This window comes from Mustela lutreola, chromosome 8, assembly GCF_030435805.1.
Source record: "Mustela lutreola isolate mMusLut2 chromosome 8, mMusLut2.pri, whole genome shotgun sequence".
Taxonomy (NCBI): Eukaryota; Metazoa; Chordata; class Mammalia; order Carnivora; family Mustelidae; genus Mustela; species Mustela lutreola.
Genome location: NC_081297.1, coordinates 131,179,231 through 131,201,358, shown reverse-complemented (window position 1 = coordinate 131,201,358; position 22,128 = coordinate 131,179,231). Strand labels below are relative to the sequence as shown.

At 40.1% G+C, this 22,128-nt stretch overlaps 1 protein-coding gene across 5 annotated transcripts in view; it reads right to left on the bottom strand.

Annotated features, from left to right (window-relative positions):
* The window catches only part of ANO4 (anoctamin 4), a 469,407-nt gene that overhangs the window by 362,901 nt on the left and 84,378 nt on the right, over positions 1 to 22,128 (bottom strand). The window contains exons 1-2 of one of the 5 annotated variants that reach the window (XM_059186648.1): positions 18,633 to 19,231; positions 16,124 to 16,230 (exon numbers count right to left, since the gene is read on the bottom strand). The exons of 3 other annotated variants lie outside the window; for them this stretch is intronic. The gene's annotated coding sequence lies outside the window, so the exon portion shown is untranslated. Of the gene's footprint in view, positions 1 to 16,123; positions 16,231 to 18,632; positions 19,232 to 22,128 lie in introns of those variants that run through there. One more of the 5 variants, XM_059186646.1, reaches the window with a different exon arrangement.

Below are 22,128 nucleotides of genomic sequence, written 5' to 3'. Positions count from 1 at the left end.
CAGCCAAGTATTAATCGGAACAAGAAGGAAAAGTAGAGCTAGAAGCTGACCTGACATTCTGTATTCATATAAAAACTGGAGAATTGATCTAGAGCAAGGATTCAATGATCCAGGCAAGGAGCTAATACTGAGAGGGAGGATGTTCCCTGTCTGCTGTCAGTGGGGGAGGATGAGAGGAAACCACTGGGGATCAGAAAAGGAAAAACAGGCTGATTAAAAGATCAAGAGTTGCAAGATGCAGGTCTTTGTCCTCACTCTATTTGGGATTTACTGACCTGAGTAATCCATTTTATCTGAGTCTCAATTTTTGTTATCTATAAAACGAACCCTCAAATGACATATAAAGATAATAGTAATCCTTGCCTACCTTTCATAACTATTGTAAAGACACAACAGGACAGAGTGTGTGAAGTTAGCTGGAAAATGCATTGTACCATCAAGATGCTAACCCTGAAAACAGGCTTAATGGGGAAACAAAAGATTTGCTTTTGCTTTGAAGAATTTAGGATGGTAACACACTAGGCTGAAAATATCTTACCCTGACAGAGAATCCTTATGAGTAAGAGAGAGCATGTGTGTATGAACAACCACCAGATAAACAACTTTTTAAAGGCTAGAGTCCAAAGGACCTCAAACAGAGAAGTGGCTTTATTGGACTCAAAGAAATTCCTAGAAATCTTAGGATGTCTTGAAAGATACATTAATAGAGTCTCCTTATAGCTATTCCAAAATAATTTATTTATATATGTATATACAAATATATATAAATGGCAATAATTGTATTTAGGTCATACGGCACAATGGGTCTTACTATGGATTGATAGAAAAAACTCTGCATACCACCAGCTCGTCCTCCTCCTTCAGCACCACCAGCCCCATCAAAACAGTCTACTACCAACAGTTCCAATACCATCAACCTTCCCAACAACCCCATCACCACCAGCAACACACATAGACACGCTTCTTGGCTATAAATTCCCAATTTATTTAGCAAGCACAGAGAATTTAACAGGAAAAAAAAAAAAAAGAAGGTACCTATACGAAGTAGTGGGAGATGCAGCATATCTTTGCACAGAGTTTCTCTTCTTCTTTGATTCCCTATGGGGCATGTTGGTGCCACCAATGACCCTCTTTCTCCATGGGGGCAGGGTACTGCCAGAATTGAGAGACAAACCTAAATCTCACCAGATTCCCTCCCTTTCCTTTCTCAGGTTTAGTTTACTGCTCTGGAAGAACTTATGCTAACAACATTACCTGTTCTTTTGAAGTGGTGCTAAAAACATCTCCTGGTTCGTGAGCCCAGCTGCACATGTGCAAGGCCATATTGCCACAGTAAGAAAGTGGGGAGGAGTCGGAGAAACAGAGTCAACACCTGAGCACCCCTGAGCAATAGCCCCTCCTGACCTTGCAGTCATCCAGAAAGCCCAGCTGTGCATGGCTATGTTTACATCAATTCATCTAAAATGGATTTGACTTTTTAAGAAATACAGGTATTCAAGATTTCAAAATAAACACTTTTTGATAAAAAATTCAAACAGGATAAATGCACAGAAAATATAATTTAAGATAAAATCATTATCAAGGAACAGGGAAAACAGGGGTAAGTAAAGATTTTCAACTCAAATTTAGTAAAACACTAAATAATAATTGTGCCTTTTCAAGATTCTATACATTTTTTTTTACTACCTATCTTGTTAGTTGTCAAAAGGGAGATAAAATAATGAACTTGAGCTATGAAAACTACACAAAATATAGGCCTACTCACTGAATAAATACTTACTCTATGCCTACTATGTGGCTGCCATGTGCCTGCTATGTGCTATTCCAATCACTGGGGAATACCAGTGAATAAGACACACAAAATTGTTGAGAAGTGAGCATATGGGAAGAAAAGTTAAGCTGCAATGCAGAGAATATGAAAAGGTAAAAGGTGATGCAGTTGTACAGAGAGTGGTTGAGCAAGACTTCACAGAGCAAAGACTTGAGGGTAGGGCTTGGCTAAGAGGAGAAACAGAAGAGGGTTCCCAGGCACAGGAAATAAGGCAAAGATGGGAGAATGTAAATCACCTGGTGACATGCTCCAGGCCAGCAAGGTGGCCACTGTGACTAGAGCACAGTGAGCCAGCTGAGTATGGGGGGAAATAGTGTAAGACAGAGTGAGGAAATCATTTGGGTCCAAGGAAGATCAAAACCGGACCTTGAGCAAAAGACTGGCATGACACAACTTCTGTTTTAACCAGATAACTCTGGGCATCCGTGCTGAGAACACAGGGTAACAGTCAAGGTCAAGCAGGGAAGCTGCTGTGATGATCCAGTCATGAAAGGACTGTGACTTTGATCAAGATGGTGATAATGAAAATTCCTGCAATGACATAGTTTGAACCTATTCTCTTTACCTTAAAAAAGGGGAACTAAACTTTGACCTATCTTTGAGATTTTGTTTTGGATATAGCATGTGTCAAGCTAGCAATTATTTTGATCATACTATAGGGAGTAATTTATGGTCTTCAAATACTTGTTCATATAGATCCTAAAAAATAAAAACAAAAGACAAACAAAAACTTAAGTATCCTCTCCCAAAGTTTTAATTCACCCCATGAAGTTTAAAGTTGACATCATCATAAACTTATATAGAATTACAAAAGCATAATTTATGTCATAAGTAGACAGTTAAATTTTAATAACATAACTTGTATTTCCCACCATGATGGCTAATTTATTGTTTCAACTTTACTGGGCCACAGTATCCAGATTTTCAGTCCAACATTATTCTGGTACAGGTGTTTCTGGATTAGATTAATGTTTGAATGAGTAAAGCAGTTTGTCCTCCCTAAAGCCTGTGGGACTCCTCCAACTAATTGAAGACCTGAACAGAACAAAAAGGCTAAGAGGGAACCCTTTCCTCACTGCCCTCAGTTGGGACATTGGTCTCTTCCTGTCCTTGAACTAGAACTGAAATATTGGCTCTTCTTGGATCTCAAGCCTGCTGGGTTTTGGAATAAAATTTATACCATTGTCTCTTCTGGGTTTTCAGCTTGCCAAGTGCAGAACTTGGGTCTTCTCTGCTTCCATAATGACATGAGTCAATTCCTTATAATCTCTTAATCTCTTTTTCACTTATCATTTTTCTCTCTGCCCTATCCACAACCAGGGGTGTGTGTGTGTGTGTGTGTGTGTGTGTGTTTATGTATGTTATTTAGTTCTGTTTCTCTAGAGAACCCTTATATAAGCACCAGCATCAACTTTATAAATAAATTCAATTTCCTCCTTTCTAGTTGGAAAACGTATATGGCAAGCTTTTCTCTTTAGCTCTAACATCAGTCTACCTTCCCCACAGAAGTTCATCCCGAGACAGCATATGTTTATGTTAGTGAGTCTTTTATGGCTCACACTACCATACTACTTTGTAAGAAAATATTTCAAATTGCTGCTCTGTTCAGTGCCCAGGTGGATTCTATGCCCATGCACAACACATTACAGCAAGATTTAGGACAGATAAGAGAGATGCCTTTCTTCACTAAAATGCGAAAAGAGTAACTGTGAAAGGGTGAGGAGAAACAAGACTGAGCACACAGTCCAGATTTTGGAAACGGATGCCCTTGGAACTTTCCACACTTTCCTGACTGTTCAGAAACACCCCCAGGAATACTTGTTTAAAGTCCCTGGAGTAGACCATCCCCTTTATCTAAGTACGAAAGAACTTTTTTTTTTTTTTTAAAGATTTTATTTTTTTATTTGAGAGAGAGAGAGACAGAGAGAGAAAGAGCGAGTGCGCAAGTTAGGGGAGGGGCAAAGAGTGATGGAGAAGGAAACTCCCCTGAAAAGCAGGGAAGCCAGATACAAGGCTTGATCCCAGGACCCTGGGATCATGACCTGAGCCAAAGGCAGACACCTAACCAGCTGAGCCACCTAGGTGCCCCAGTAGAGAATATTCTGTGTATAATCCTGGCCTAGCTGTTTGGCTCCCCACCACGCAACCCTTGGAAATAAGGAGGGCAACTTTCTATTCAGGCAAATGTCTTTGTTAGCAACTCAGCTCACTCCAAAGGATGCTAAAGCCCAGTTTTAACTTGACACTCTGCTAGGGTACCGTATCTCTCTATAATCTGCAATCTAGGCCTATGTAGGAGGAATTGCTGCAATCTAGGCCTATGTAGGAGGCAGTAACGCCACCTTTAAGTTCGATGTTAATGAATAATTCTCAAACCCTCTGCTGAGAAAAACAGTACACAGGGTAGATTGAAGGACAAGTAGTTCATCTGCTCTTCACATCTCTGGGCTAAACCACATCATTAGAGAATGGAGTACCTGGACAGAACCTTGCAGTTGCTTTTACAAAATCGGCTTTGAAGCAACACTATTAAAACAAATGTGTTTCAGGAGAATCAGCCTTACAAGACTTGATCATTTTCAAAACAAAACACAGTGTACTCTTTACGGGGACTCTTGGGAGAAATTCTTGTCTGATGTTGGTGCCAAGAATAGTTATAATCATTCTGAGCAACTGGCTTCTCTTTACTTCGTCAAGAACTTCCTCTTCCTGCTGGCTGACAGAAAGCTTAGAGCCAAAGTTGTGGCCTCTATATCCTACAGTTAGATCATTCTGACCTGCAATTTAATTGCATACCTGGTTCCATTTTGTTCCCACTATGTCCTCCTTGCTTTTGAACTTTCACTACATCAAATATCATCTATTCCTATCAGCAGCCTAAAATTCCTTCTAATAGGAGAAAATAAGCCTATAATACCTATATATGTACATATGTACTAGAGTTTTGTCTCATAATCTCATATGCTCCTTCTACATTCATGCACAGAGTCACTTCCCTTTAAAAAGGCTGCCTTTTGGGGCACCTGGGAGGCTCAGTGGGTTAAAGCCTCTGCCTTCGACTCAGGTCATGATCCCAGGGTGCTGGGATGGAGCCCCACATGGGTCTCTTTGTTCAGCAGGGAGCCTGCTTCCTCCTCTCTCTCTGCCTGCCTCTCTGCCTACTTGTGATCTCTGTCAAATAAATAAAATATTTTTTAAAAATTTAAAAAAATTTTTAAAAAGGCTGCCTTTTTAATGTTTGGAGTCATGAATATGTCATAGACTGTCACATAAAACCAAGATGCCAAGAACACAGGGTACAATCATTAGAGTCTCTATCAGTATTTCAAAAGTAAACAAGGTATACCGTATAGTCAACAGAACAATAAAATACAATGTTTCTATGTTTTGAGTAACAATCATTTTTTGAGCTCCTACTTTGTGTCAGACACTAAGCTAGATGAAAAGAAATTTAAAAACGTAAGAAGAGTTCATGTTTCAGAAAGACTACTACAGTCTGGGGAGGAAAAGAGAGGAATTACATATGTATATGTGTCAGCATGCATGTACACATGCACACGCACATGCATAGTACATCATTAACACAATGATATAAGTCTACCTAAGCCTATACAAAGTTATAAAAACAAGCCAACTAACAGAAGAAAGATTTTTACATTAACTGCTGTGGTTTAAGAGATTCTTTTTTATCCGTTACTCTGGCTATAATAGTGAGTTAATTTTGTGACTTATGATGACAAAACAGATGAATTTAAGAAAGAATGAACCCACCGAATTCAATGAGGATTGTGCATGGTTGACTGTATATACAGTTAACTGGAGAAAAATATGTGTTGAACTATAGCCCTTGATCAGTTATGGCCAGGAGAACAGTCTTCAATCCTATATGGCTTTGATCTCTAACTTGTCTTACTGTGGAAATTTACCCCATCCACAGTAACTGCAACAGCCTTGGGCATGGTTTTCATCCTAAATTTTGCAAGGGGAAGCAAGGGGAACCTGAATTCTTATGAACAGTCTAAAATTCTTCAAAAGGCAAGGTCTGAAAAAAGGGGTACCTGGCTTGGACCCATAAAAAACCTTCATGAATGTATTTTCTGTTTCATAATAGAACACACCACATGATTTACAGAAATATACTTATGATTGGAACAGACAGCCCTGCACCACTCAAAGATAACGTCCAAAGATAAGGGAATTAGCCTTGACTCGACTCTCTGGAACATTTTATAACCTTTTTGCTAGTAAAGAAAAGTACCTAAGCTTTAGAGAGAACACTTATCTAAAAGCACCTGGATAAAAGGTTAGGCAATTTATAATTTTCAACCATACTTAATTCATTTCCCCCCACACTCCTAAGATCCATGATCTGTGGGTCCTTTTCTGTGTCCCCCACAATGTTCCTCTGACCCATGTCAATACAAAATGGGCTGCCAATTTCTTACATTACCAAAGCTCTGATTACTGCTTGCTGAAAATTCTCAGCCTGTGAAATTGTTTAAAGTTAACTTTAAGTGTAGTCTCTTTATCAATTTTATTGCCCAGGAAAGTAGACACCATTTATATACTTTCAATTAACCCTATTTAACAGCCTCTTAGAGTAAGGCAATCCTAGGAACTCTCTATTGAATCATTTCACACATTCCAGTGTGGCTTACAAGTATACAGATGCATGGAAGGACTCGGTAAGAGTTCACCATGGCCCACTCACCACACTGGCTGTGTTAACTGCTTGTGCTACAGTGGTGCTCCGAACTATTCTTTCCTCATCTCCCTTGAAAATACTGCAAATTTCCTTAGCAGTAGTTATCTTATCCATTCTTGCCAGTTTCACTTCCTAGGCATTTCTAGCAGCATCCTTTTAGCTTCGGTTTGGAAGCAAATCCATAATCCTGCCATCCTTCAATCACATCCAATGCCACCACCCTGGTCCATCATCACCTCTCCTAGATTCCTGGACTAGCCTCCTGACTGATCTATTTATACCCTAACCCGCAATGATCTGTTCTCCATGTAGCAACAAACAAGATGCTTTCAATGCTACCAGACAAATCATTACACCCCTGTACTCAAACCACTGCCAGATTTCCCATCTCACTCTAACATCTAATTAATTCCCACAATGACCTCTGGCTCCCAGCTCCTCCTTTGTCACTCAGCTCCAGCCCTCCTGGCTTCTTTGCTATTCTTTAATCATGCCAACCACAGTCTCTTCTCGGGGCCTTTGCACCAGCCATTCCCTCTGCACAGACCGTCCTTCCCATACAACCTCTGGTTTACACCCTCCCCAACCCCACCTTGGGTCTGTATTCAACAATCACTCTGCTGAAAGTTGTGTCCTGAACAGCATGCTCCACACCACCCTGCCTCTCCCCTTCATTCTGCTCCATTCCATTTACCAGTGCCTGTCATATCAGATTATTTATCAGCTTCTTTGTCAGTTTCCTCCCACTTGAATGTAATCTCATTAGAAGTAGAAAGCATATCTATCCTATATGCTGTTCCATCCTAGAAGCCTAGTACAAAGCCTGGCCTATACGTGAATGTAATAAATAACTGTGGAATCATTGAATTACATGGGATCCCTGTCATTCTTAATGCCACAGCCCTAGTTTAAGAGAAAATAGTCTCTCACTGTGCTTCGTCTTGTAACCTCCACAGGAGTATTCCTGAGTGTATACCCCTGCCCTTCTCACTTATCTTCCATATAGCTACCAAAGTGAGGCAGTCTACAATCTGACCTAGTCTCTTCTGCTCAAAAATCCTCTCCAATGCCTTTTGAATAAGGAAAACTTCTTCTACATGTTATATAAAGTCTTTTGAAATGCAGTACCTGCACATTGGCTAAGCGTCATTTCCTTCCTGTCTCAAACTAAAATACTTGTAACTCACTCATATCCCAGTGACTTGGTATTTGCTAGTTTCTCTCTGGTACAGCTTCCCCTGCTCTGCCCACCTGGCAGCAACTCATTTAAATGGCCCAGTTTAGATGCTACTTCCTCAGTGAAGCATTCCCTGATTGCCCCAGGATAGCCTTAAGCACTCCAACTCCAGGATTCAATTCCACCCTTCATATAATTTCAAGAAGTACATTATTATTATTTGTTTTCAGGCCAGTCTACTAGTGAACAGCAAACCCTTTGATGAAAGGGACCTCTCATTAGCATATTCTTAATGTTTGACCTATAGTAAGTACTTGTTAAATGCCTCCTTAATTAATTTATTAATGGGTAAATAAATTAGTAAAAGACAATGTTACAGAACGCTGTGCAAAAGGATCCAAGCAATTGGTGTTCTCAATCTGGGAATGAGAAAAACATGTATTAAACACAGTTAGAGATTCAAGGCAAATACATGTTTTTAGTTAGAACAACAATTCAAAGGATGGGGTTTTTAAGGAGGGGTAAAAGAAACATGAGTCAATCTATGCAAATTTTCAGTATTTTTTTCCCCTAGGTTATTTACTCATTCTATGGTGCCTAAAGAACACTCCTATTCCCTTCTCATCCCTCAATACCTGGAAACATATGAAGATTAGACAAGAACCTATCAAATTATTTAAATAAAAAACTACTATCAAGACATGTGAAGAATACTATGAGAACACTAGTCAGATCCTAAAGGATTTGAATAAATGGGAACTCTGGGCACAGGTTGGTTCAATTTCATAAATTCTTGGTAAACTAACCTATACATTTAACCCTTCCTCCAAAACATCATTTTTTTTTTTTAAGTACTAAACAACTTCTAAAGTTTATATAGAAAAACAAGCATGTAAGAAGATCCAGGAACCTCTTGGAACAAAGAATAATAAGAGGAGACTAGCCACACCAGATAATAAGGCTAAGTAGAGAAAACAAAATAGAGAAATTAACAGTGTAGAGCTAGTTAAGAAACTAACAGTTAATAAAACAGAGCAAACTCCCCAAACAGTTCAAACTGCTGAAGGGGATTTAATAGATGATGCCACCCTTTCCTGCTACCCTTTCATGTCACCTCCACCCTGGTCTAAGTAAATATCAACTTTCTCAAGAATTAAGCTATCACAGGCAAAGAAAAGATATGAAGATATATTGTTCAAAAAATGTTTGGAGGCAACTAGGTAGTCATTGGGAATAAATAAATTTCTATTTCCTTATTAAACTAAAATATGTGTGAATAAGAATGAAGTCATTAAAATACAAAAAAGACATCGTTGGATCAGTTTTATGATACCAAAGTGGGTTAGGCTTTTTCATTATTATACAAAACCCAAAAACAACAGAAGTAACATGACAACTTTCATTACATAAAACTTAATTTCTTATCCCCAAAATATCAATATCAATATCAAACAATATCAAAAGACAGATGACAAAGTAGGGGGTAAAATCATAAGAAAATGTTAAATTCTTTATTCCAAATCAAGAAGACCAAAACTCAAAAGTGAGCTTGCAAAAACCATTAAAAGACTGTTCACAAAGGAAGAAAATATGGGTTAAACACATGAAAAGATGCTCGAACTAAACTATGAGGTACTAATTTTCACCTAGCAGAGTAGCAGAGATCAAAATGTTTGCATTTTGATGCAGCAGGCATTTGGTGAAACAGGCATTCTCATTCAGTGCTGGTGGGAATATAAATTGGCATACTTCTGTTACTAGCTACTTGATAAGAGTTCATTTTAAACCCATCTACACTGTGACCCAAGCACTCTGCTTTTAGAAATCTTTCCTACAAACTGCCACATAACAACACCACCCTGACCATCCTGCCCTGCATCTACACCAATCCCATCTCCTTGCTTATTCTCTCCTAGAAAGAGCAAACAACACTGTAGCAGTGGCTTGCTTAGACCATGCACCATGTAAGGAGAAATGATCCCTAACTCCTCTGTACCAGTGAGAGGAATTTAATCTTATTTACTGCTATCTTGCTCCTACCCCCCCCTTTTCTCTTTTCCTGACAGAAAGTCACTTACTATGTCTAGTGGTCTTCCTTCATGGACCCCTGTGGTCATTCACTCCTTCAATTCCCCTGTTCATAGGTCACTGTGATACAGACTTGCAATTCAAGTAAACTGAATCAGCATTTAAAAGACTAATAGCAAAAACAGAGCTCTTTCTAAAACTTCATCATAAAATCATTCATCCAAACATGTAGAAGAAAGTGTGATCATGATCATTCAAAGAGTCTGCTCAACAGGTAAATATGCACACACAAATTCCTAACACAAGAGAGACAAATAATGAGTTAACAATTGTTGGGCAACATAACCATCTTACAGACACTGTGTCAAGCGCTTTCCATGTACTACTGCATTTAACACTCACAATAACTCTATCAGGTAGGGACTGTTAGTTTGAGTTTTACAATTGAAGGACAATGATATACAAGGAGACTATGCAACCTATCTAAAGTCCAAAGGTGAGTAAGTGGTAGAGCCAGGATGAGAACCAGAATGTCTACCCCAGAGCCCAGTCTCTTTCCACCACCAGGAGAAATTTTCCTTTAAATCCTAATTATTTTAGAAGAAAGGTAGAAAGTACTGACCAAAATCTTGCTTGGAATATAATAGAACACAGACACTGAATTAAAGATCACACATAATAGTGTAAGAATTCTTAAAAATTCATAAATATTGCTTTTTGTTTCAAGACATCATTTCTATGACTTATTACCCAAATGTTCTAAATTGGGCAGGACCTGTTTTTACAAGTGCTGCTCCTTGAGGTACATGCATCTCACTGACTTTATCTTCCTTCCTTCCCACCCAAATTGAAATTTCTTGCTAAATTTCTTGTATGAACACCTACTAGATCACTCTCATCTCTTCCTAAGGAGCTGTGTTCACCGGTGGTGTCCACCACTTCCTTGCCTCCCTCCCAGTGCCAGAGCCCCCTAAACTCAAGCTCCCAGTCTTCCAGAAGAGCAGTCCAATCTGCTACCCTCAGACTCAAGTGAGAGACAGGTCTGTTTCTATCCTATATTCTTCATCTGAATTCTGACAATTCTACTGTTGAGAAAAATACTCATGAGCTCTGATGTCCATCTTACTTTTTCTTGAAGTCAATTCCAGAGCTAAATGCCTGATTATAACTTCTGTTCACCGTACTCCAATTATTTCAACAGCTATACTTACCTAGGGGGGTAAAAAACCCCTCAAGATTGCAGTTTATGTAGCCTAGTCAGAAAGTAAATATAAAAGCAGTAAGCTAAAAACAATGCATGGGGCCAAATTAAATATTATGAACATGTTCAATGAATGGAAACCCCAAATATGACTATAATAGTAGCATAAACATTCTTTATTTTCACCATTGTGACATGCTTTGTATCTGCTAATGTGTTTGTCTATTGGCCCCTCCCCTTTCTCCCCTTTCTCCCAGAATGTTAGCTCCATGAAAGCAAAATATAGGTGGTTTTGTTCACTGTTTCTCTACCCAGAACTATGCCTGAATAAGCACTTGTTTAGTGAATGAGCTTCTTTTCTACCTCATCATCTCTCACTCAGAATCTCTTTGCTTTCATGCTGTGGCCAAGGGATCTAGAGATTATCCTTACAATTCCATCTTCTGAGGTTACATCCAGGGTAGAGAGGCATCTGACCAGATCCAATTCTCAGAGGCACAAAATTTAACTTACCACTCCCTAAACATTTGTTCCCTGATTCTTTTAGAAAAAAGGAAAGTGGGAAGAGGCATAGGAGAGATCACACCTTAGGGATGAATAGAAGTGATTACAGATAGTTTTTTTTTTTTTTAAAGATTTTATTTATTTATTTGACAGAGAGAGATCACAAGTAGGCAGAGAGGCAGGCAGAGAGAGAGAGGAGGAAGCAGGCTCCCCGCTGAGCAGAGAGCCCGATGCGGGACTCGATCTCAGGACCCTGAGATCATGACCTGAGCCGAAGGCAGCGGCTTAACCCACTGAGCCACCCAGGCGCCCTACAGATAGTTTTTTAATAAGCGACTCTTTCACCTACATGAAAGCAGCTTCTCCATTCATAACCTCATTAATTAATAAAATGATTGTATTCTTTGTAAATAGCACAAAGCTAATTGCCAAAGAAAAAGAAACAGAAGGTGTGAGTAATGAAGCACCAAAGGACCATGGGGTTCTTTACACTCTGGACAGTATTTTCACAGGCACTTCAGTGACCTCCATCCTAAATTCTCTCTAGGTCTAAACTGATTGATTCAGATTAGATTTCCTGGTTTCATTTCCTTGTGATGACTTTGAATGTCAAAGTGTACCCTCAAGGGTAAACGGGCTGGGGGAGAAGCAAACGTTTTATGTGGTTATATACTGAGCAACTGCTCTCTTTCCCTGAATACAGACTTGATTTAATTAAACCTGAGGAGAGATTCCTTTCTGGCTTTATCCAGGCCCCATTAATTATCTCCTGTCTTTCAGGAAATAATAAGGTGTCACTTAGCTCTTCTGATACCATCCCCATCTCCCCCACCCAAAGGTCTCTGGTCTTCCCCTGCCTTTTCCATTTCATCACCACCACTACCCAAGACATCTTCTTGCTGACCATCAAATCTCTAGGTTCTTGCTCAAGCCAGCTCCTCTCTCTGGAATGCACCTTGCACCTTCTACCTCCAAACTTATATGCCTATCTCCAGCCTAGCAGAATCTCTGCCTTATTATCAGACCATTTATACAAGAAACAAATCTTTACTAGCTTATGGTTTTTCTTAAATCTTTCATTCCCAGAGATCTAATACAATGCTTTGTTTAGAGAAGGCACTTAATTCTTGTTTGCTTTACTGAAACTGATTTGGAGATAATCATTTTCTGGGGGGTTTTACATAAAATTTCTAATGGATTACATTAGGATGACTGCCAATCTCTTTATCCTTTGTAGCCTAATTCATATAGTCACATTATTTTGAAAAATTAAGTTCTCCACATAGAGCAGTAGCTGCCAATACCAGCACCATAGGCTTCATATGGCGATTCCCAATCTGCTAGCTATTGGTATCTGCAGTACACTGAACTAGGCCTTGGGATATAGAGATGAAAATAGAGTCCCTGCCCTCAAGGAACAAAATACCTATTTGGGAAAGAGAACCAATAGACAAATAATCACAATACAGTCTATCAAGTCCTATGGGATCTTTGTACTAAGGGATGTTAAGATAGACACCGTCGACCTAGCTCAGCTCTGTACAACAGGGGTCAGTAAAGAGGGTAAACATCACAAAGCATTCATGAGAGATGGTATCCGAACTTTCTTCGAAAGTTAGTCTGAAGAGAAGAGAAACATTTCAGGCTGAGGAACCAGCACATGCAAAGGCACTGTATCCAAGGGAGAACACTGCATATCTCTAGGCACTGCAATAGGTTTGGTGCTTCTGAAACATTCCACAGGAGCTTCAGAACAAGAGATAAAACAAGCAAATATCTGTACATAATAATGGGCTTGCTATGCAAGGCCAAGGGATTTGGTCTTTAACCTGCAATTAGTTCCCTAGACACCATGCTATCTAGACTACCCATTTAGGATTCCAGGGAACAGTTTTTCCGAAGAAGGGAACACTCATTTTGTGAATCACAACAGTTACAAACAAGTTTAGCCAATTAATCTCTTTTGTTCAGTCAGGTAACAGAACAGAAGCTAAGAACAGGGTTTTGGAAAACTGGATGATACATGCTGCAATGACAGCAAAGGTGCCTTTTCAGGAAAAGAACTTGTCAGTGGAATAATCGCAAGGCAGAAACTGACCAAGCAAACGGCTTTTCAGCTGGATTCTTTGAGAAGCGATGTGAAACAGGTCACTGGCTAGGAGTCAAGACAAACTCCATGAAACGTAGCTAGACTCTGAATAACCTCAGAAATGGCAGCGTCCAGCTGTTTCACCACGGCGCCCCTGCCGTGTGGCATTTGGATGGACACAATAGGTGCTCAATAAGTATTAGGTGAATGAATGGAAGATTCAATCCATAAATATTCTCTCTACAAAACTGATCATCAGTTAAATAGTTGAAGCGCAGGCGGAAAAAAACTCAGCAGAGTGTTTTTAAATTTTTTAAATGTTCAAAAGAAAAGCAAAACTTCAATACAAAAAAAAAATGCATTTCTACATAAGCATGAACAAATTACCATAAATATTGGCTTGATGTGACTCACTCTGACTGGTACAGCCACGTAATCTGCATGAAACAAACCCAGAAATAATGGACACCAGTGAGTTAGATGCCACAAAGCAGTTTTGTGAGCAATGAATGACACAGTAAGTGTCAGCTGTGTATTGTGGAAAGGGCCCAGCACCAGGAATGGAACAAAGATCTGAGTAAATTCATGCACGTTGCAGTAAAATATCTTGCCCAGGTGCTAACCAGGTCTCCAACCCTGGGGAGGCACTTAGCCTCCCTGAGCCTTAGGTACCTTATCTAGGAAATGAGAGGTTTGATAAGACACTCCTCAAGGTCCTTTATTGACGATAAAGAGAAACATTTCAAAATATCCCAGGGTAAGCTGGTAGTGATCACATACACAGGAGCTCTGTTCGTGACGGCTCACCATGATCACACTTTTCTGTATAATACTGATGCTCGTGCCATGGTCAAACTTCTAGGATCGAGAGAATGTATAACCCATCTTCTCTCCAAGAATGTCTAATCTGGATCAACTGCCTTAAAAAGTACCATCCATCTAGTAAAAAATAGAGGTAAAATAACAGTTCATAGTTTTCAATAGCTGAGAGACCCCTCTGAGATTATCTGGCCCAAGCCCAAGGAGGCAAATAGGAGTCTTAGTCTCACAGCAGTTGGTGCCTGGGGCTGTACTGGAACCCTGGGTTCTGAAGGCATCCCACTGTGACTAGTTGTCTTCTCTGACTATCTCCAGACACTCATTCCCTCTGACACTCACAGGAGGTCCCCAGTAGGGGACAAACAGGAAAAATGTAAGTAAGTAAATTCCTGCTGTATTACAAGATGTCTGCTTTCTATAAGAATGGCTGCTGGCTCACACAAGCGGAAAGGTCATTGATGTCTTAGCACAGATGCCTAATTAAGGGTCAAAGATTTCTATTAGTGGAAAGGCTTCTCAAAACATGTCATTATGTGTTTTTAACAATTTATTGGATCTTCAGACTTAAGAGCAAACAGCTTGACTGGAGTATTAAATGCTAAATAAAGGGAAGAATTTGGGGGCTGTGATTTGGTTCTCCTCCAAAATTCTGCCATCTCCCTCTACAACCCAAGAAATATAACTTGCAACAAAAACATTTGTGACAGTCTGGCTAGATTATTATGCTACTGAGGACATGATTATCTTCTGCAAAGCTGTCTAATGACTATAGCCCTACATGAATTCAATAGGGAGGCACAGATCAAAAATGCACTATTCGATACAGCTCATGAAGCATTTCTTCTATTTTATAAAATCTAAGTTGCCAATTGAATAGCAAGTTCCTTTCAAAGTAGATCACCATAGCTGGTGTTAGAAGTGGTCTTGAACCTCTGTTAAAGAACAGTCCTCGCCCTAAACAGCTTTATGTGGGAGTTGTACATTCCCCTCTATCCTCTGTTTAAAAAAAAAAAGACTCATGGAGAGAGATGGTAAAGGAAGTATATTAATTGTACTGGAAAAAGCAACAGAAAAATTCAGCCAACATCCTTAATCTGGTTCATCTAACTCCCAAAGGAAGGCTGTGTCACATAATCAAATTTTTTTTTGCTTTATAAAAATGAACTCCATAAACTCCTCCTCTTAATACAAAGACCTTGTAGGTAGTAAGCATGTCAATATTTGAGGGCAGTCCAACCTAGACAGATCTAGAATGTCATTAATTAAAATGCAAAACTGATTCTATTCCTGGTACTGGTAATCAACTATGGAAAGTAGTTTCAATGACAAGAATGCTTGCAGAAGCATGAGGTTGTGTTTGTATTATTGGGGGCAATTTCTTCCCTCATGAACAGGACTGCAGGTTGAACTCTGGAGTTCAGCTACTAAAAAAGAAGCTGTAACCAACTCTTCATTAGTCATCAACTTTCACTGCCTGAGTTCCTATGTGTACACGTATGCGTGCTCACACGTAGAAACATACACAAAGCAGAAGTAGGAAAGAACACAGAAATGAAGAGGATAAACATGGAAGACTGATAGACAACAGAAGCTGCAGGTTTCATATTAAACCACCACTAACAGGGACAGTAAAAGCACGGTTTTAACAATAGCTATAATTAAGAAGTATGAAAAATGAGTAAGTGCATCTACACCAATCTAGGTGCTTCTAGACCCATTTCCAATCAGCAAAATCCATTGCAAGGTAAAGCAGCTAAGTTAACACATACAAAATGTTGTGGTGACTTCATCACACCAAGAGGCTACTGACTCCACTCAGCACCGCTTCTATCAATTTCTCCTGCAGTAGTTTCAATTTCTCCTGCCTTCAGAGACCCTGCAAAGGAATTAACATCACACCATGCTGTGAGACAAAAAAAATGCTGTAGAATGCATTCCCCCAATTCAAAGAAATTCCCAAAGGCGTTATCTGGAGGAGGGGTGTAAGAAGTGGGGAAATCCCTACCAAAAAAAAAAAAAAAAAAGCTAGCTAGAGGATGCTAAGCAATAGCTTGGGAATTTTGTTCTATTCTCTAAATGGGCATGCTACAACTATTAAAAATATGTTCACATAATAGACCAACAGTACATTTGTGTATATGTTTGCATACATATATATACACACACATATATGCACACACACACAAAATTCTCCTTGCATAAGCAAACATTCTGTTCAGCCAGATAAAGAAGCCTAAGGAGCTTTTTCTCTCAAAGCTTAAGTTGCTACTAATTAAAGGGAAATATTTTCTAAATGCATCCAAAATTGTTCACAGTGTGAAATACGGAGTCTCTTTCCATGACATACAAACTGATTCTCTTTCCATCTTGATGAATACCTGAAATTGTGTTGCCAGGCACCTGATAAAAATCCTTACAACTGGAGGGGGAAAAAGGAATATACAATGTAAGAAAACACCATTAAGGATGAAAGTAAACAAGTAAGCATGAAAGAATGATCAAAGGAAGCCAAGAAGTCCACCAGTCAGATCACGACGTTGCTTTGAGCCATAATTGAGTGTAGGAAAAAGAGTAGATATTAGAACAGCTAATCCAAACAATGCTGAAAGTATTTCAAACATTACTTAAGGATTCAGAGACTACAGTCTGCAAGGGTTCTAATTTTTTTGTTGTTGCAGTTAACCTATTTGTGGGTTTCACTCTGCAACTGGGCTATCGTGTAAACATCCACAAATTCTTGCTTTTTATTTAAATGTATGCTTTCATGTAAAAACCTTCCACCAAATATATCTACTTTGAACCCAACGAACAGAATAAAAGCATATGCCGGATGTCATCACCACTATTTTAAGAAAAATCCACACAGGCAGTAGAAATAAAAGTGGTGAGAATGAGCAAAACAGTTAAGGAACTTTATATTCCAAACTCCCAATCAACAGGGGGAAAGACCAGACATTTTATCCCACTTTTTTTTTTCTCATCTGTTACCAAAAATCACATTTTTTAGTGCAGTATCTTACAAATCACAGGCTGAATTACATTTGATCAGAACCTTTCCCAGAGTGAAATGGACCAGAACTGGAAACCCCATACAAAATCAAATAAGACAACCTAGCTCCAGCCCAAGGCTGGAAAAGAACTAAGCAGCATTACTATGGTAAGGCTTATTTTCTGAAATGCCAAAACAATTCAACACACCTGCTACTAAAAAACAAGAGAAGAAAACCCCCTTGTGAAGAGAGCTACTCCCATCAACCACCAGTAAGAACTATACCAAAATGTTCTTGGTTTCCTATGGGCTGCAAGAGGCAGGTAGCCAGCAACAGACCTGAAGTTGTGGTTCTGTCTGCAGCAAGCCTTGGGAGACCAGGTGAAAAATTAGGGCACTCTTCTAAGAGTGATGTTCTGGAATAAACAATCTGCCTGTGGATACCGCAACATGCACGTTCTTCCCAGAAACCTGCTCATTTTCCACTTAGAAAAGTCTGACCATTCCAGTAGCCTCAAAGCATTTTCTCTCCCAGGAGGATGAAACTATGTTGTCAACTCAAAAAAACGTTCCTATCACCATTGCCCCACCGGCCTCTGAAGAGGACGTAAAATAGGGTTTGCAGAACAGGCACCCTGAGATTCCAAAGGAAAAGCAGCAATGAGGTCATGAATTACTCCATCTGCCAGTGCAGGATTCCGCCTGCCGTGAATGTTCCTGCCCAAGTTGTAAAGCCCACAAGATACAGGGCTGTTCTGGACTCGGGGACTCAGGGGACAGGTACTTCAAGTGCCGCTGCCTAGGGCAGACTCCAACGTAACTCACACGGGTGCTATCTTCACCTGGAAAGAGGGAAGAGTTTGCTGTGTGGGCAGCCCAGCCCCAGCCCTTCTGGATTCCGAGAGTGCCCCCTCAGCACGCCAAGGATTCATCTTGCCCAAATTTGTCAGCCACCCTCCACAGACTCCCTGCACACTGCTGCAGTTTACCACCGTGAACACATTCCCCAGGCTGCTGCTTCAAGGACAAAGAGAGAGTGCTAATGTTTCCATCACAGCCGAGCAGCTCAGGTTTATGAAAAATAAATAAATAAAACTGAAATTAAAAGACAAACAGCCCAGACCAATGACCCCCGGCATTTTAGTTAACCGGATCACCCCCGACACAGATCCGTGAGAAAAGGGAGCAACGCAAAGAGAAGGTCACTAAAGCTTAGCTGGGAAGAGAGGGAGCCAGCGAGAGCCTCCAGTTCACTGCAGCAGAGCAGCTCATTCAATGCAAGCACTTACCATAAAAATAGAAAGAGTCAAAAGAAGGAGAAGGGATCTTTCCTCCGTGTCTTTGGCAGAAAGAAATCCAGGCAAGGCTCGGGATGAAGCCAGCAAAGGCTATAGAACCACCACACACAAGTCCTTTTCAGCCTCCCCTGTGCCCCGCATGCAGTTGTTTGTGCTGTAAAAACCCTGAGAAGTCTGGAGCAGGACTCTCCGGAGAGCGAGCTGGAGCGAAAAGCAGCCGGGTGGATTTCGCCACCGCCGCCGGCTCAGAGCATCACGCCCAGGACTTGTCCTCCCCCGGGTGCAGGGGCGTCCTGGACGGGGTTGGCTGGGCACCAGGCTGGGGTCGCGAACATGAGAAGAGGGGAGGAAAGGAGCCTCTTTGGAGTGGAAGGAACTGCCAGGGAGAATGTATCAGTATTCCATATCAGTTATTGCCGGTGACCAATCAGCCCAGCCACGGGGCCCTTGTCAGTGTGACAAGAGAGCATCGGAAGTCAGCCGGTTCTGAGAGGGGCAGGACAGCCCCCTGCCTCTAAAAGAAGTTTGGCAGGATTGGCATCTCGCTCTCCATCCAGTTGCTGCTCATATTTGCTTGTTATTAAAAACAAGGTCTAAAACCCCATAGAGAGCCAGACGTTCAGGAAGTTTCCTGTGCATCCCACAGCATCTCTGCAAGAATCCAGATTTGAAACCCACCCTAAATGAGATCTACTGGCATATCCAGACCAGACAACCTGCTCATGTGCACGGAGAGGTCGTCCTGAGTTTGGGGACGGCAACTTGGACATGAGCTTCTTTATGGCCAATGCACAGGATGAGGAGACCCAGGATTGGTCTCCCTATTACACAAGTCCAAAATTTAGGCAGAAAAGGCTGAAAAGTTCTCCCCAGAAATTTGCTTCTCGATGTCATCATTTTCTTGTGTAATATATGCACAGAAGTAGTTGTTAGAGATGAATGTATGAAGATAGCTAAAAGTTCCCTTTGAGGTCTCTTAAATCACTGGTAAGAGAGAATGTGTGGTACTGGGTAAACAACCCTGTACAACAATTCATAGGCACAATGAAGTGTGACAAACTGTGCTAGACTAATGGAAGAGGCACAGGAGCAAACCCCTTTCTGGAGAATCTGAATCTGTTTGGGGTTGTACAGTTAAATTAGATAGAGGAGTAGGTTCTCAAGTTAAATGCCAGTCAAATTGGACTCCATACTAAAACTTCAGAACTATTTTTTAAATGTAGGTAGAATGGCCTTGGGTCACCTTTTTATCTTGTCACAAAAGATTAATTCTCTTGTGCTAGTCAAGAGTTAATGGGAAGACACAAATGCTCCTAGTTTTGTTTTACAGGTGACTTACATGATGCAGAGTTTTAATTTAGTTCTTTCTTTACCTAGAAGTTGAAGTATCATTTGGACATTTTGTTGTGATCTCCAGCCAGAGGCAAACTAACTTTGGGGAACCTGAATACCACAGCTTAAAAGGAAGGGCTGGGCTCCAAGGAAGCAGTTAACTCACTCAAATGAGTCACAGCAGGAGGCCATAAAAATGTTCCACATCAAAGATGAACATAATAAAATGGAATTTCTGAAATGAAGAAAGGATGGTTTGCAGGGTAGTCTTATGTACATTAAATAAGGAAAATCTGGAACATAGAGTCCCAAATTCTGTTTCGTTATTCACTTCAGTTCAACTCCAACCAGCAAACACTTAAAAAACAAGCAACTATGTGTCAGAGGTAGGGAGATGAAAGTGACAGAACCTGCCTTCAAGAAGTTTATAGTCTCATGGACAAATTTAAATTCTTCTTCTTTTTTTTTTTTTTAAGGTTTTATTTATTTATCTGACAGAGATCACAGGTAGGGAAAGAGGTAGGCGGAGAGAGAGAGGAAGCAGGCTCCCTGCTGAGCAGAGATCCCAATTGGATTCAGGGCTCCATCCCAGGACCCTGAGATCATGACCTGAGCCAAAGGCAGAGGCTTTAACCCACTGAGCCACTCAGGCACCCAGGTGCCCCAAATTAAAATTCTTCTTTTCAAAATATCAACACTGTCATTCTGGCCAAGACTGAAAATGATCTACTATTTTAATGTCCCTCAAATAAAACCAAGCCATGAGGTTGGATTTTGGACTCCAAGGTTCTAAATTAGCCTAACAAGGTGTTTTCCATAACCAAAACCCTGGGAAAATAGAAATGTGTGTGTTTTTCTTTTTTAATCTCATTAAAACATGAAAGGGTTTTTTAACTAAATGTTTGCTTTTATCAGCATCAACAGCCTCTGACACTGCAAAAACATGGGCAGCATAACAAAGAATATATTTAATAAGGGAATATTATTTAAAATTCCCAAAGTAATTGAGATTAATACTGTTTATGGAACAGGTTCAACAGCTTGACTATATAGGGTGATAATGAAGCATGAAAACGATAAAACCACAGAAGTACAAATTACTTAGATTAAATATTTGCACATCGATATACAATTAGGTCAATGAAAATGGGTATTCCAGTCACTTACCATAATGCAATTAATTTTTTAAAGTTTGGCCACTATTCCACTCCTCCCTCTTCAAAAGATGATAGAACCACCTTCCATTTCAGATAACTACAAATGCCAATTAAATTTTGTGGAGGACAAAATATCCAAGTCAATTATACTTGGGACAATTTCTGGGACTACTAACACTTCTTTTCAAAAACTGGAAGGTAATTTGAAATATGTACCTATACCTGCCATGTGTTTTAAAAGAAAAAAAGATAGCTTTTTCAGAAAATCTGCTTTAGAGAAGCCTGCTGACACAGCTTTAAAAAGTCTGAAAGACCAGGATTCCTAAAGATAGGTCTTTTGACACTAAAATGATTCTATTTTCCATAACCAGTCTAAAGAAAAAAAAGTAAAAACATACCTATTTTCTTGATTGCCAAGAGGGTAACTGGCCATATACCGCCATTTTTTGACATCAGAATCTGTTTACAGAGGTATGAGAACCAGCGAATTCTAAGTAACATGTTGCCCATCAATGGTTTTGAAAACAAAGTTAAAATCTTCCTAAAGAAAAAGCCTGTCTCTTACCTAACTCCCATAAACCAGTGTCTGAAGGAACTAATATATTCTGAACCCTACTATGTATGCAACTTCATTCAAATGGACTGACATATCTTAGTCTTCACAACATTCCCAGGACATGAATAAGATTATGTTCAGTGCAGTAACTGGGAATCCAGGAAGCTGAAGGAGCTTCCTTGCCCAGGTGTTAATACCAGCATATGAACAACCAGAGCAGTCTCAAATGCTTCCTCTTCCCCATGGACACCCAGGACTTGGGCATAGGAGAACCCCTAAAATCTTTTTGACCAAACAGGCCAGATGCCTTAGGGACTCTTCCTACAGTGTTATGCGAATTTGGGTGAGTAGGAATGGGACAACTCCATGTTAAAGGAGAAACACTAATTTTACCTCAGATTAAGTGTAACCCTTTTACACAACAGAAATGAATTCTTGATGC